Here is a 15073-nt window from a genome sequence, read left to right as displayed (position 1 = left end):
CGCACTCCCTGAACATTTTCTTCAAATAAATTGCAACTGCAGGGTTTAACGCTGAGCCTGTCATTTATCTCTTTAGCAACTCCTCTTCTGTTTTCTTCTGCCTGTTTTCTTTCAGGGTAGCAAATCTTTTCTGCAAAAGGATGACTTCAGAAGCTAGAGAGCAAAAAAATGCTTTTTGATTGAGCAAGGGAAATGAACTGCTCCCCGCTAAATGAGTTTACTGAAGTTTCAGGTAGAGAATACTGGGAGGTGCTCTGCACGTGGTCCAAGATAGGCATGTATTCAAACAATGTCAAAACTTGTTGAAGAAAACCACATATTAGGATTTACTAAGGGGATATCCCTTCAAGATGTTTTCTCAGCAACATTTATTTTTGAAGTTGAGGAGGGAGTCAGGGGTTTACATATGCTTAATATAGCTTGTGGTTTGTTATTTTGGCACAGCAATGCACTTATTCATAACAAATGTCTGAAAGAGATGGAGGGACACTGGTTCTGATTACATACCCAATGCATGGGAAATACACAGGCAAGTCTACAACCATTCATAGAGAGTTACCAAAAACGTGCTCACCAATATACTTACTAAAAAATTTGCTTTCCTTAAGTAAGAGATTACTGAAAGCACATACAAAAGCAAATGAGACTTGATTCTTCTTCACACATGAAGATTTTACTTTGAAAGACCAAAGCACCCAGATAATGTTTTGGGATGTCTTTTTTTTGGAGACACCACCCCAGCCTTTACCAGAAGACATCTATTGGTCATCAGAAAGCCCCTACCAATCACCATCTAGAAGTGTCTCAATGAGGTTCCTTCAGGTCCTCCAACCAGCCCTGTTTGTCAGGGTCCAGGATTTATACTTAAAAACACATTGCACATTGTAATGTACAAGGGTCTAAAACAGGCAACAAACTTCTAAGAGTTATTAACAGAAAAGATGGGACTTACATGTCCAGTGTCTTTGCTTATGATTGACAACTTAACCCACAGTGATGTAGGGATGCCATTTACTGTCTACTCTACTTCCTGTTCCGCTGGGATAACCTTTACAATCTGCAATGTTCTTAATAATGTGCATAACTCAGAATTGTGCAAAAGAAGCTTCTAAAAGTCTGCACAGAGAATTAGTTCAAGTCTCAAGACAAGGAGGCAATAATTCACCAACTCGATCAGCTCTACTAGAAGTTAATGCAAAATAAATTCCATGGGAGTTTGCAAAAATGTCAGATGACAATAATACTTCAGTAAGGCAGAGCATATTATATGCATCCTGCTCATTAGCTGTAAAGCCTGTCTGCATGACTGTTTTTTCTCATTTGAATTAAACTGTATATTATGAAGAGACCCACTGAGCCCTTTAATACATAAAGCATTTAAAAGATGTTATTTAAAAAGTTTTTTGGAAATTTGCAATTACACATAGATTTGTACACTTGCATTTATTGCTCCTCTTACTGTCAGTCTGCGACAAGCTAAAGACATAGGAGTCTACTTACACAGATGGACATTTGCAGCCATTATAGGCATGCTTACAAGAAAGTAGTATTCTTCCAAAAGGCTATAAATTTTAAAACCCAAGTTACAGAGCAGCTGTTTGGCATAAGTAGATTTGTCAAACTATTTTGTATTAAGTTTATACAGCCTCTTAACTTTGATACGCATCCCAGTTCCAAAACCAGGAACCCAGAAAATCCATGTTCATTCTAGGCCATGAATAGTGACAACAACCTTGAAAATGCCGTGTACCAAAGCTCCTCTATGTGCAGTATCTTGGTTAGTCTGGAGGCTTAAACATTTAAGATAAAGAAAAATCCCTTTGCAAGTCAATGAACCCAACTGCTTGTCTACCCATGTATATCCCCTCACATGAACTCAGTGTCCATCTTAAAGAGAAATTCAACTTTTTGCTTTACCCTTTATAGGAAGACACTTTTGCCAGTTTGATGCCCTCTTCCAATTGATACAATAAATGCAGCCACTACTAGTTTATCCCCATTTGCTCCTGTACCAGACACCCCTTCTCCCTTTCTGGTGTTCACCCTCAATCTATTTATGGACAACAGCATAAAATGTCCCGCCAGCCCTAAAAGTGAGATTTTTGGGCTAAAACCTCAGTTTTGTGTACAAGTCAGCCAAGAATCATTTCCGCACACAGAAATCTTCACTCTGCTAGCACTAAAAAAAGCAGGATAATAACAGTATGCAATTCACAGCCCAAAAAATCTTGGGAAATTCTTGAAATACAACAGACAAACAGGTTTTGCCCAGGCACCCACAGACTGTGATGGTAAAGGTTGAAGCAAGGGCAGCAGACCCAAGTGCTAAATGGATAAAATGGCATCCCCAGCAGTTTTTTTCCTCATTCATTATCAGTGCATTTTTAGAGTCACCATATAACCCTGCCCACCCTTCCCCACAGGGATATCAGTATCGAGTCATTCGTCAGCAGAATATTGTCACATTTTACAATATCACCCTTAAATAAGAGAACCCTCAACAAGGCAGTGCTGGAGGTTATTGATTTTGAACCACTGACGCAGCAGACAGCATCCCCCCCAGCAGGAGAGATGCCCAAGGTCAAATACCTTCTTAAAATACACATTTGGCTACCAGGAGTTTCATTAAGTTCAATAAACCATCAGGTATTGACTGGCGGCACTGTTTATAAATAATCAGCCTGTACAGTGCTGACCCCTTTTTTTTATTTAATGAAATTTGTTTTCTCTTGTCAGTGTCAGGTATTTTGAGTTAGTGAAATGCTGTGACCTCTCCCACGCTAAAAATGAAACTGTATATAAAGACTGTCATAAACGCCCAGCAGTAGCAACAGCTCCCGGAAATAGCATATATCTATTTAGGTAATACAAACAAGATGTCAAGTCTTTAAAAGCGTAAGCTGTTAAACCAAGCGCCAAACCATCCATAAACGTTTGCATATCACAGAGCGAGAGAGAGCCCTCTCCTTCCTTCAGCCTCCGTAAAATAAATAATGTATCATGCATGCGCAAAATTTGTGTTATTGCAGCAGTGACAACAAGTGATCCTGAATTAAGACATTCAAAAATTAAAGCTCTTCCTTCTTTGTGTGTTTCCTAGAGGAAAAGAATTTCCTAAAGGCAATATTTCTTGCACAGGAAATGCAATGTGTCTGACCACTGTGGCCCTGGCTGGAGGGTGCTTGCCAGGGCTGAGCTTCAGCAGAACCACCCAGCTCTGAGCTCCCAGTGTAGTGCGAATGTCCCGCTGTGCTCAAACCCCCACAATTTCTTAGTTCAGGATTGGTTTCTCCTCCTTATCCCAGAATGGGCAGCAGCTTTATCTACCGTAGGCTAGCAAAAGTTCATTTTGAATTAATGGTCCTTTATTTCCTTATAGACTTTCCTTACTTCTACTCTATGCCTTGGTGGCAGAGGTAGGGATCCTTCTTCATCCTCCTGCCCCACTGCTGGTTTGCTCACCTGACCTTTAAATTCTTCTGCACCATCCATAAGCGGGGCCAAGGGGAGGAGGGAGGAATCACAACAAAAAAAAAAATCCAGCAAACATAAGCTTGTAACTTCAGGCCATACTATATTTAGCAGTTCCCTGGTGTGCTGCTATGTTTTTAATTGCTGTTGTCAGAATATATTCGGGAGAAGTAGTTGCTGTTTTATGAAATAAGAACCCTTTACACCCAGGTGTTAAGTGCATGACTGTCATCCAACCAGTTAAGGGGAGCATCAACTGTCAGGGCCAAACACAGCACCTAAACTCTGTTATTTGGCTACGGCACTGCTCTACTGTGCTTGCCGTGGAAGTTGGTTGGTTTTGTTTCTGTGCACGCAGAAAAGGGTGCATTTTTGACGTGTGTACACATATTTCTACATATTATATTGCATCACGATATTTGTATTTGCAAGCGAGTAGCTTTCAATGATAAAACGTGTGTAATGTATATGGGGGATGGATAGATACGGTTATTACAAGGCAAGATTAAAACTCTTTGGTTGATCTGTATTGATTTTATTTTTGCAGTACTGTCTGCCTGATCATACATCTTCCCATTTCCACCCTGCTGCTGGGCGGGAGGGAGTGCACGATTTGGCTGAGGCTGCAGAGCATGGCATATATCTGCGTAGCAGAGAAAAAGCTGCCGGCATCCTTGAGTGGTTACAAATTACAGACCTCTCACTAGGGAACCAGTCTGGAGCCAGGATTCAGCTTTCAGTGTGCCAAAGCCAAATATAGCTAAATTATGCTCTCATCTGCTTTACCAAACAGCCACTGTGGAAGACGCAGTCTCTAGCAGGTCCTCACCCCGTGGCTGGGGCCACCTTGCATGGCCATCCGCACAGCCACATGCACAAAGCATGGAGGGGCCGTGCTGCAGGGGGGAGACCCTATTTGCAGTCTGTCACACTCAGCTCAAGTTTAGCCCTTGTACCAGAGCATGTAACACCCAAAATCACCTTGGAAAACAAAGATAAGTGTTGCACAATGCAAGCCGCATCTCCATACTCAGCAGCACCAGCACAGAAGTCCCCTCTTTGCAACCCAATAAAACTGATCTCGGAGCATCTCCTGTGTGACCAACCACTTCCCACCCTTCCTTACTGACTAAAAGGCATCAGATGATTTGAAAGCAGGAAGCAAACACACCCACATCACCTTTTCAACCTTGTTAGCATTTCCCAAGCATCATTTCAACCCTAACATTATAAATGTTTAACAGGTCCATACTGAAAGTCTTTGAACCTTGCAATCAATACAACTGAGCCACTGCACAAGATTTACCATTGATCCGCGTTTCACTTCATTAAATGTTAGTTTTACAAGGTTCAAAATGGGTCTGCTTAAAATTGTTTAACAACCTGTGGTTGCTTCATCAGCTCTAAATGGCCACACAAGACTGACTTGCAGGCAAACCCCCCAGTTTTTTATTTCTTGCCCCACAACAGTATCAATTTGGCAAACTCACTTTTAGAAGTTTGTGATGTGTTCAGCACTATTCACTTTAAGTTGAAGTATGCAGACAGTACCGCTTCATGATAATCTTTTGGGATTCAGACAAGGCAACATCACACCCAGCTGTCCCCAATGCAAAACCAAAGCTGCAAATACAGATTAGTTACACCCCTGAGAAGCTGCTGTCACACCAACTGCATTGCAGGTGTCTCCCCCATATTAAGGAAGGAAAAGTCAGTACAAAAATGAGAACAGGTTGGTAGTAGGGTATGTCCTCAGTTCGCACATCACACCGGAGGAGGACTGTTCATCTGAGGCAGAAAACAGTTGCAGGATTTATGTGTGTGTTTCAACTCACCATAGGTGACGCAACCTTCAAGGCAGTGGCAGAGAGAGAGAGAAGCATGAACGATAAAACTTATATAGTGGGCCCTTCTCTGTTGAACGCTGTTGATGCCTGAGCTCTGCCACTGCCGAGCTGCCCACCCTGTGGGCCCCAAGGGGGGGCTCTCTTTAAAATTCTTCTTTAAATATAGATTTTTTTTTTTTAAACATACCAGCCCCTCTAAAGCGGGCAGGCACGAGTGCTGCGGCATGTGCCATTAGTCCCTTAAAGACCATAAGATCCTGAACTGGACTGTGCCATACAGATTTACAGCAATATTACAGTACACACTCAACAAATTAATAATCAATTCTGCTTTTTGGCAGAATTTTGTGTGAAACACAAGATCTTAATCCATTCCTACTACACCAGGACGGGTGAGAGCATCTATCAAGCCCCTAGGTCCACACAACAGATTGCACGAGATAAACTATGATGACTGATAGCAAACCATAACTCTCCTATTGTCACTAACAAACACCATTATTTATCTTCTGGACAAGTTTAATATTTTAGTGCAAATGGTTTTATGTACTAGTATTTCCTCATTTCTGTGGCCTTGGGTCACCAGCCTCTGTATTTTCACTTCCACAGCCAAGAGCTAGTAATGAAGAACAATATTGTACATTCATTACAGAGGAAAAAAAAAAAAAAAAACCAACTTCCACATCAACATGATTCCTTCATACTCTGGTTAGAGGTTGGACTTTCCTCTTTATTCTTGTCTCCTGTAATTTGTTAAACTCTCTGCCACAATAAAATTAATAGCAAGTCTTAGAGTAGGTAAAAATCCATTTATGCAAACAATTGATACATTCCACAAACCATCATATAAGCATCAGTATTCTTCAAAATTAATATTTTAATTTTTTTAAAAGCATATCAGTTGCCAAGGAACTTTGCCACCTACCACTTGCAGATATACTGGGGCAGTCAGCCCCAGGCAGAGGCCTCCTTGCAGCCCCTCAGCTGGGAGCTACTTTTGCAAATGGAAATCTGCTCAAGTGTTTGGAAATCGCTACTCACTTTTGCTTGTGCTGAGATCCAAGGTGACAGTCCAGCAAACCAGAGCCATGACAACATCTGGGTGTGTTGCTCCTCTCAGCGCAGCGCTGTGGCCTTCAGAGGAAGCATTCCTGTTTAAGAATGGGGTGTCAGAGAATTAGACCAGGTTGACAGCCCAGAAATAGCAGCTCTCTTGTTCACAAGGCAAGTAATTAGACACTGCAAAAACCATAGAAAAGTGTCGGTTTTACAATGGTACTTCGTACTATAGAGCTGTGACCTGCCCAATACTAAAATCTGCCAGATGCTCTTTCTGAGGTGTTACACTTCAGTCACTACTCATTCTCTCTCCACCCCCGTCAACAAATGGGTCTTGCTAAGTTTTGAGAGAAACCTCTTTTGGTTGCTACAAGCTCCATGGCCAGGAGGGGGACACACGTATATATGTTCAGATTTGGAGGGCTGTGTTGCACAGAGTGATCAAAAACATCCCTGCAATTACATCACAAGGAGTTTCACAGAACTCATTAAAATGGTATTAGCAAAGGCATTCAGAAAATTGTCCTGCTTTGTGCGTTATTTCTCTGTCTCCCAGTTCTGCTTTGAGAGGAGAAGCCCCCCCTGACAGCAGTGGCTGGGAAGCAGTACCTCTGAATTGCAGCTGAAGCATCACGCAATGCAACGTTTTTGTTGTCACTGTCTGAAGGATAAATGGTATTTCTGACAGACTGAGAATTGTACACAAAATAAACAGATACTCCTATAGGATAAAAGGAGTGGGGAGCCACTCTGGTCATAGATCAGCATGATTTTCCAAAACCCAGCAGCCTCTGCCAATTTGCTTGGCAGAGCTACGAAACCAACTCCGGCACGAAGGCAGGAAAGGAGAAGGACTGAAATCAGCTCTCATCTAAAAAGTTTTATTCCTTTGAGCATCAACAAAATGTAGATGGACTTTTCTCTGAGTGAAGACCATTCTGCACCTGGAAAACTCAAGTTGAGAAGACCAGAAGGTGAAGGGGAGAAATCCGTTTGTACAGGTGCTTTGCTTTGCAAACTGAGCCATACCCCTCTAATCAGCAGCAAATGCTCCTGTGCACGGAGTACTATGTGCAAACCAAATGTCTCCCTCAAATACATTAAGGCATTTCTTCATGTAAATAAATATTTTGCATTGACTTAAAAAAACAACAACAAGAGGTGCCTGTTGGAATTTTTAAAATAGAGGAAAAAGGTGTTAATAACAACAGTGTTTGGTATCTGCCTTTCTTTTCTGAAATTATTTTGAAGGCCCAGGGGAGAAGTCAGAAGTGGACTGGAGGGACCTTCTCCCAGGAGCGGAGTTCAAAATGCAGTATTTTTCTGAGTGGTGTTACCAAGGAACACCATCAGGCACTCACACATATTCCCTAGTGGTACTATAGAAAATCACGCCAGGTCACATACTAAGATAACACTAAGGTAAGGCCAAATAAACTAGGTGTGCATTTTAGGCCTGGGTTCCACAAACGCAAAGTAAACCCTGTACAGACTTACCTGTCTCTATTGACAGTTACAAAGAGCCATCACTGAGCACGTTCACAGGGTTATCCTTCAAGGCACTAACAAATCCCACCTGACAGACTCCTAACAAGAAATTTTTAGCAAAGCATTGAATTAAAGAATAAGGCTAGGTATGGCTTGAAGGTTTGCTTAGCAAATATAACTTGGCTGACCACAAATAGGGGCCTACACCCCTGCAGAGCTACGATAAGTAACAAGACAGGAAGGTACCTATGTAGATAGCAATTGTGAGGCCAGCACAATGTTATCTTATCTCTGACAAATGGGGGGCTCCAAGAGGGAGGTAGCATATGGTAATGAGTTACTGGAAACTAATGAATATGTTAAAACTCCTTGCATGAATATGTATGTATGGTGTGCATATATGTTGTTAAACTGACTCTGTCGGGCACGCACATTTGGAGGAGCTATCCCCTGTGCGTCCAGCGCTGCAATAAAGGATACCTGCTTAATAGTCATCCCGACTATTGAGTCCTGATTTCGTCTTTCACGGCATCAGCATCAAGTGAATCACAGACCAACATGAAATGAATTTAAGTCCTCGTGACCAGAGAAACACCTCGTCCATGCTGGTGCCTTATTCATGTAAAGCTATCCCTGTTACATCTCCACTCCCTCATTGAGTCGTCCTAAGCTGCGTAAATTAGTAAATTAGCAATTAGGGAGCAAATGGGAATGGGAGATACCTAATAGATCCTGTAAATTCCCTTAAGTCCTTTGAAAACCTAAGCTTCAAAATGAGGAAAATATCTTTCAGAACCCCTTTAAGCTGATTTTTAATCACAAAGTATAGATCACTGCACTTCACCATGTAGATTTTTTTTTAGATATTTTGTTACAACACGGCTGTATTTTGTTGTAATTCAACTAGAACTGTAGTTTGTCAAGTACCATAGCTGCATCCTTTTGAAAAATACCTAATTGTTCTACTGAGCTCTACTATAGTTATTTAAGAGAGCAAGAGCACCTGCAAAGTACAAACATTTTTGTTCACAACAATTAGATTGCTACTGTATGGACCAAATTTTCCTAGGAGGTACAGAGTGGGAAAATCAACTTACAGCTGAGGTATATCAAATGGCATTAGTTCAGGAGCTTACCTAGTGTATTTATCTTTTATTAGAATAGCTTTGTCGCTTCCCTTCAACACGCATTACCATTTTTACCAGAGTTACAGGTTTACAGTCTCTGGGTCCCTTCCAGGGCATTCACAGCAGATGGTGATTTACCAAGTCACAAATGATGGACTTGTCTTTTCTAGCAACTGTGGTAACCATTGCTTCAAGACAAAAACTGTTTAAGGTGTTTTCACCACAAGAAATGACTTGGGAGGTTAAATTAAATTTTAAACCTTTTTAATTACTAGATTTGAAAATTGCCATGTAATTTACCTACCCCTCTGGAAATTGCAACAGACACACCAAAACAAGAATAGAAAATGCATCATTTTGAGATAATTTTCCAGTCATTTACATCCATGAAATGCCAGTTAACAGAACTACGTCCATGAGCAGCAGCAGAAATATCAAGGGAATCAGGTCCTTTCTTTCAAGTCAATGTCTGTCCAGCTAAACCAGTGCTACCTTTCCATGTGGATTTAAATACTGTAGGGATCACTCAAGTAGCTGAAAACAGAATTTAAAAAAAATGGTTTTGTGTGCTGTTACAGTTCAGCTAAGACTCTAGCATTGCAGTCATATTTTTCCTGCCCTTTGGTCATCTTTATTTCTCTGTAAAGAATGAAAACTTAGAAGATACTTCTGAACTGAGATCAAGCCAGAGTGTTATTTTGGATTGGTTATAAAGCTCTATTCTAATACCATCCCTTAATTTATCTCATTTTAGCTCCTCTTGTTCAGGCCACCAGAATACAGAGGCTAGTAATGTGTGAAATAGGAATTACAAATGTGTTTTATAGGCAGTTTAGTCAAAACCCTTTTAGGGAACATATTTAATTACTCCTAGGGAAAAAAAAAACAACAAAAACAGGCTGCCAGTATTTCCTCCCCATCCAAACAAATAGCATGGGATAATTAGACTAAATATATTTCCCTCTTGCAATTGCTTTGATTTATGGACTTTGCTGTTTATATAGTTTCTATGATGACAGAAAACTAAAATGTAGCAAATATGACTTAGAATACATTTTTTTGTAACCTGCACTCAAAAAGTTTTCCTCAGTCTTTGATACCAATGGCTGCTGAGCATGCAGAGGTACCCACGGGCAGTAAGCAGAGGAACAAATTATGTAGATGCCATTCTGCCCAAGGAAATGGGCTTTTCCCTCTATGACGCAAATGACTGGAAATGTCCAAATTCAAACCCATTTTTTCCCCTTCAGACCCTCAGAGCTCAGTTGGTGAGGGGACAGGGTTGTGCCCTTGCACACACAGAGTTACAGAGGTCTCAATACTTCCCAAATCTTAATGCCAGCCTGGAGAAATACTCACGAAGGGAGGGAGGAACTGGCCCTGCCCACAGCACAGGCCAGACGCCATGCCCTCCATGCCCACCTTGGAGGGGGCACGGAGGGGACAGAGAGGTACTTCAGCCCACCTGGAAAATGCAGAGCTTGTTGTGGGATCCATCTACCTTTAGGAAGCAAGTTCAGGAGGCATTTTTAATATATATCACGAGTACCTGCATGGGGTGTGAGTGCCCGGGCGCCGGCCGCCCTGTGAGGGGAGGCGGGGGCTGCCCCCGCCGGGCACCGCCCGTTCCAGCCGCCCCAGCCCAGGGCGCGGCCCGGCCCCTCGGCCTCCTCGGAGGCACCTCAGGGGAAGCGGGTTTAACAACAGACAAAATGGCACCCGGCAGCGAGGTGTGAGGGGAAAAAAGGTGAGAAACAGCCCTGTGAGACAGGAGGGGAGAGAGGACCCAGCCCCTCGGTCCCTTCGTCAACAGCACAGAACCAAAACGGAGGAGGAAGTTTTCAACTGGCACGTTAGCGTCGCTGAAGGATGCTGAGCGTCAATTATTTCATCAAGATCAAAGATAAGCCCTTATCTGTGCTACTCTCAGCACTGCTCAGTAGCAGACCAGATCAATGTCTGAATGTTATCAAAAGCCATCTTCTCTCCATTGTTCCTTCTTCCTGCTAAGACAGGGATATTTGCAGGGAAAAAGTCAAGTATATGGTCACGTGGATCTTTCATCTGAGAAAAGCAAGAGCTTCAAAGGGCCGAGCGAAGCTGCTCGGATAGCCTGAAGTAGCCACCTTTTTTTTTTTTCTGTTGAAGCGACAGCTCTTTTTTTTTAATCTGAAAAATTCTCCAAAATTATTTTAGAGCAGCATGTTTATTGCACACTGCTGGCACATACTTGCCTTTACATTAATCTCAATTTTCCATTAGCACTTGCAGAAACATTTTGCTAGACACAGTAAAGATATTGCTTAACATAAGCACATATGGATTATGGATGTTATATGTGAATATTCCTGTAGTTTCCATTCTGTCACAGTACCAACATAGCCTTTGTTGCCACAGTATTATAGGGCTTATAAAATGGGGTTGCTGAGGGAGGTGACTCTCCCCTTCTCCTTAGCACTAGTGGAACACCTGGAGTGCTGGCTCCAGTTTTGGGCTCTCCAGATGGACATGGACATACTGGAATGAGTTCATGGAGGTGACCAGGATGGCTGGAGGCTGGAAAACAAGGCATGTGCCTCTCCCCAGAGGTGCCCAGTGAAAGGATGAGACACAAATGGGAACACAGGAAATTCTGGGCAGATATAAGGAAAACTTTTTCACCATGAGGGTAATCCGAGTGGATCGAACTCGGATCAACACAGCGGCTGGTTAGGAGTGACCAACGCACAGGGATGAACCCTGCACATCTGGTACAGTCTGGCCCAAGAGTCTGGTCCACACACAGCTCCCTGCGGGCACTCAGCCACTGGCACATGCCATGGCCAACAGCAACAGCTTCCCCTGCAGATGATTGCAGGCCACTCCTATCCTGTTTACTTGTTATGAATTGTTTCAGCATGTTTTCCAAAGCCTGATTAAATTGTGGTAACAGCTCGTCTGTTCACAAGTGGCTTGTCAAGGTCCTCAGGTGCCTGACCCCTTTCCTCTGCTGTCACGTGCAGTCAGGCCCGGACGTGTAATCACCGGGCAGACCCGCTCTGGCAGACAGCTTAATTACAGCCACATGCTATTGGGGTCAATGCAGAATTTAGAGACTGAACTCCAGGTAACATCCAGCACAATTTATGATTACAGAAATATACTGGTGCCTTCCTGCCTTTCTCCCTCTCTGCCCAGTTATGCACATGGCTGCAAAACATGTGCAGTGCATCAAGCCCAAACAGCCCTTTCCAAGCGGGCGAAGGATGATGGCAGCTCTGCTTTGCCACATCAAGACCTCGGTCTAGGGACAAGCTGCCAGGCTCTCCCCATGGGACGCAGCAAGGGTGCACCTGAACTGCGGGGACTGCTGGCCCTTCTTGAGGGTATTTTCCTGTACAGAAACAGACAGTAATGTGCTAATTACATAGCTCTGCTTTTCTAGTGAGGCCATCTTGGAGTACAATGCCTTCAACATCTATTTCATTTCCCCCCCTAATGTTATTAATGGGATTTATGGAGACAAGGTTTAATCATTCATCATTATTTTACCTTTTCTCCCCTCTTTTAAAGTTACTAGCAAAATAATTAAGACGAACATTTCAATAAAGGTTTCTAGCTAAAATTCATCTCTGGTAGGCAAAAATCTTTTGTTTTGTTTAACATGTACACATAGTTTATTTACTGTGATTAAATGAAGAATCTTGGAGTCCTCTTAGCTACCAGTTACCTCATCTGGATTTGAGGTGCTCTACCTATGTGTGGGAGCAGAGGATCCCAAAGGAGCTTGTTTTACTTTGAAATCACTCATTCAGATGCCACTGACTGACAGGATCCAAATAATCAGTTTGGCTACAAACTTTTTTGCTTTTGATTTTACTCTGGGTTTTCCTTTTAACTGTTTGGTACCAGATCAGTACCCTGATGAGGAAAGCTGAGGAACTGTGCTGAGTGCCTTACCACGAGAAAGACACTGCCCTTTGGGCATTATAGCAGAGAACAGACTTTGCACAGAAGAGTGCAAGACTCCATCTGCAACACCCTCTAACTGCACTATGCACCCAACCATAAGCTAACCTAAGTCCTGTTTCAGTGACCTTCAAATAAAGCCTGGTTTGCACACGTGTGTACCTGCATGCAGACCCACAGAGCATTTGTGAGCACCTGGGCAAAAGGCAGGCTGTACCATGCTACATACATATTGATCCTGACAACTAGGAAACTAATAATACATACTATTCTCTTACTATACTGCACATAAGTTCAGTAGCAGCTCTTAATTCATGTCTCATTATGAAAGGCTCAATGCTTATGATGTGCTTTTTAAATATTTTTTTTTTAAGTACTTTCAGCATTAAAAGGCATCTAACATATGCTCTCCTTCCAGCCCTAGAGACCTGTTGGCCATTTAAGGCTGCCAGCAGTCCTGCCAGCGAGGTGCAGTGCCCTGGTGCACAAGGGTGATATTGTGCAGACCAATAGACTAATGTTTCTGCAGGGAGCTGACGGATGGGGGTGCCGGGAGGCAGCTAAGCAAGGGCAAAGGCATCCTGGTGCTGCAAGACAGAAACTGAACCACAAAGCCTGAGATAACATGCCATCTGTTATATCTTGTTCCCTTGAAGAGAAGATTTCTTCCTGTGCTGTGGAAGATTTGTCTTTCTAGGTGGCACTGCTCAGAGTAGAAGGCCTCCAAGACGCAGTTTTTGCAGTTATGCATGTTCAAAGCTTGATGTGAAAGAAAGTAAAACTAGAGTGATTAGTAGGAGCTGTTACACAACAGTAAGAAGCAGCCTTCAACCCCAGCCAATTCCTACTGCATCTTTTCATCCACTTCCTACAAACTTGGCTGCACATCCTTATAAGTTCATCATTGCTCCCCTTTTCTATCGGGCCACGTGGCCACCGGGCCTGAACATCAGTGACTCCAGTCCTGCTGCCCAAGTGTAGAAGGTGATTAACCAAGTCTGAGAACAACTCGCTTCTGGCATTCAGTATCACAAATTCTTCTCTGCCACGTTGGTTTTTATTTGTCCATGGCTACAAATGCTAATATTCAGCTAAGCCGCTCTGAGACACCACTTGCATGCTGCAGGGGAAAAGCATAGGAGGAAAATAAAACCTGCAGCCAACATTTGTAGGCTACTGGCTGAGTAGCCAAGGCACTGAGAGTGCCCAAGTGACGCATCCAAGACCCAAAATACCCAGTACAAAACTCCAGAATCTTTAATGAGAAGCCAAAGAGATGCTGCAAAATAGCCATAACAACAGGCTTAAAAAATGAAAAAACAAGAGGAAGTGTAGAAGTCCCAATAGAAAGGAAATAATACATTGCTTTAACATCAATGTAAGGTGAGAACATACAAGAATGCTTGTAAAGAAGGCTTTAAAATAAGTTTCATAATCTGCTGTGATTAAAAGAAAGGCCTTATTCAAGACATCATTCATCTTGCACTTAATTGTAAGCACATGTTGGGGTTCCAGCCTGAAGCAAGGAGTTAATTCTCCTATTATTTCACAGGATTAGAACTACATTTTTTTTTCTCCAGGAAATGTAGTGTTATTGTGAAGCCCATCCAGACATGCTATTTCATAATTAATACTAAATAAAAAGTGAATTCTCTCCTTTGTCTAAATAGTTTGCTTTGGCTCAGCTAGGAGCAGCAATTAGCAAGACAGCCTCCCTGAACGTATTTGATCTGCTACAGAGTTTCCTGCTGCGTATCAGAAGAACAAACCTGATTTCACACAATCCATGGGGTTTATGTTGGCTGAATGTGCTATAATTAAAATGATCTTTTTTCTTTTTTTTCCTGAGGACTTTGTTTATATGCTTGTGGGTTTTTGTTTGGTTTTTTTTTGTGGGAAGGCACACATGTACCTAATTTAGCAGTTTTGTTGATTTACACTTCTGCTTTTTACTGGTTCCCTTTGTAATGTTCACTGTTTGTAGTTTGGTGCAGAAATTGGGACCTGTTATCATTTGTGTTACAAGTCTGTTTTATTAGCAAGAATAGAGGAACAGTTCCCATGGAAACATTTCCGTGTTTCATGGTGTGCTTTTCCTGGGATTTTCAAGGTTTTGTCGGGTGGGCTCTGGGA

The sequence above is a fragment of the Numenius arquata genome, chromosome 7, assembly GCF_964106895.1.
Source record: "Numenius arquata chromosome 7, bNumArq3.hap1.1, whole genome shotgun sequence".
NCBI lineage: Eukaryota > Metazoa > Chordata > Aves > Charadriiformes > Scolopacidae > Numenius > Numenius arquata.
This window is presented reverse-complemented; position numbering follows the sequence as displayed.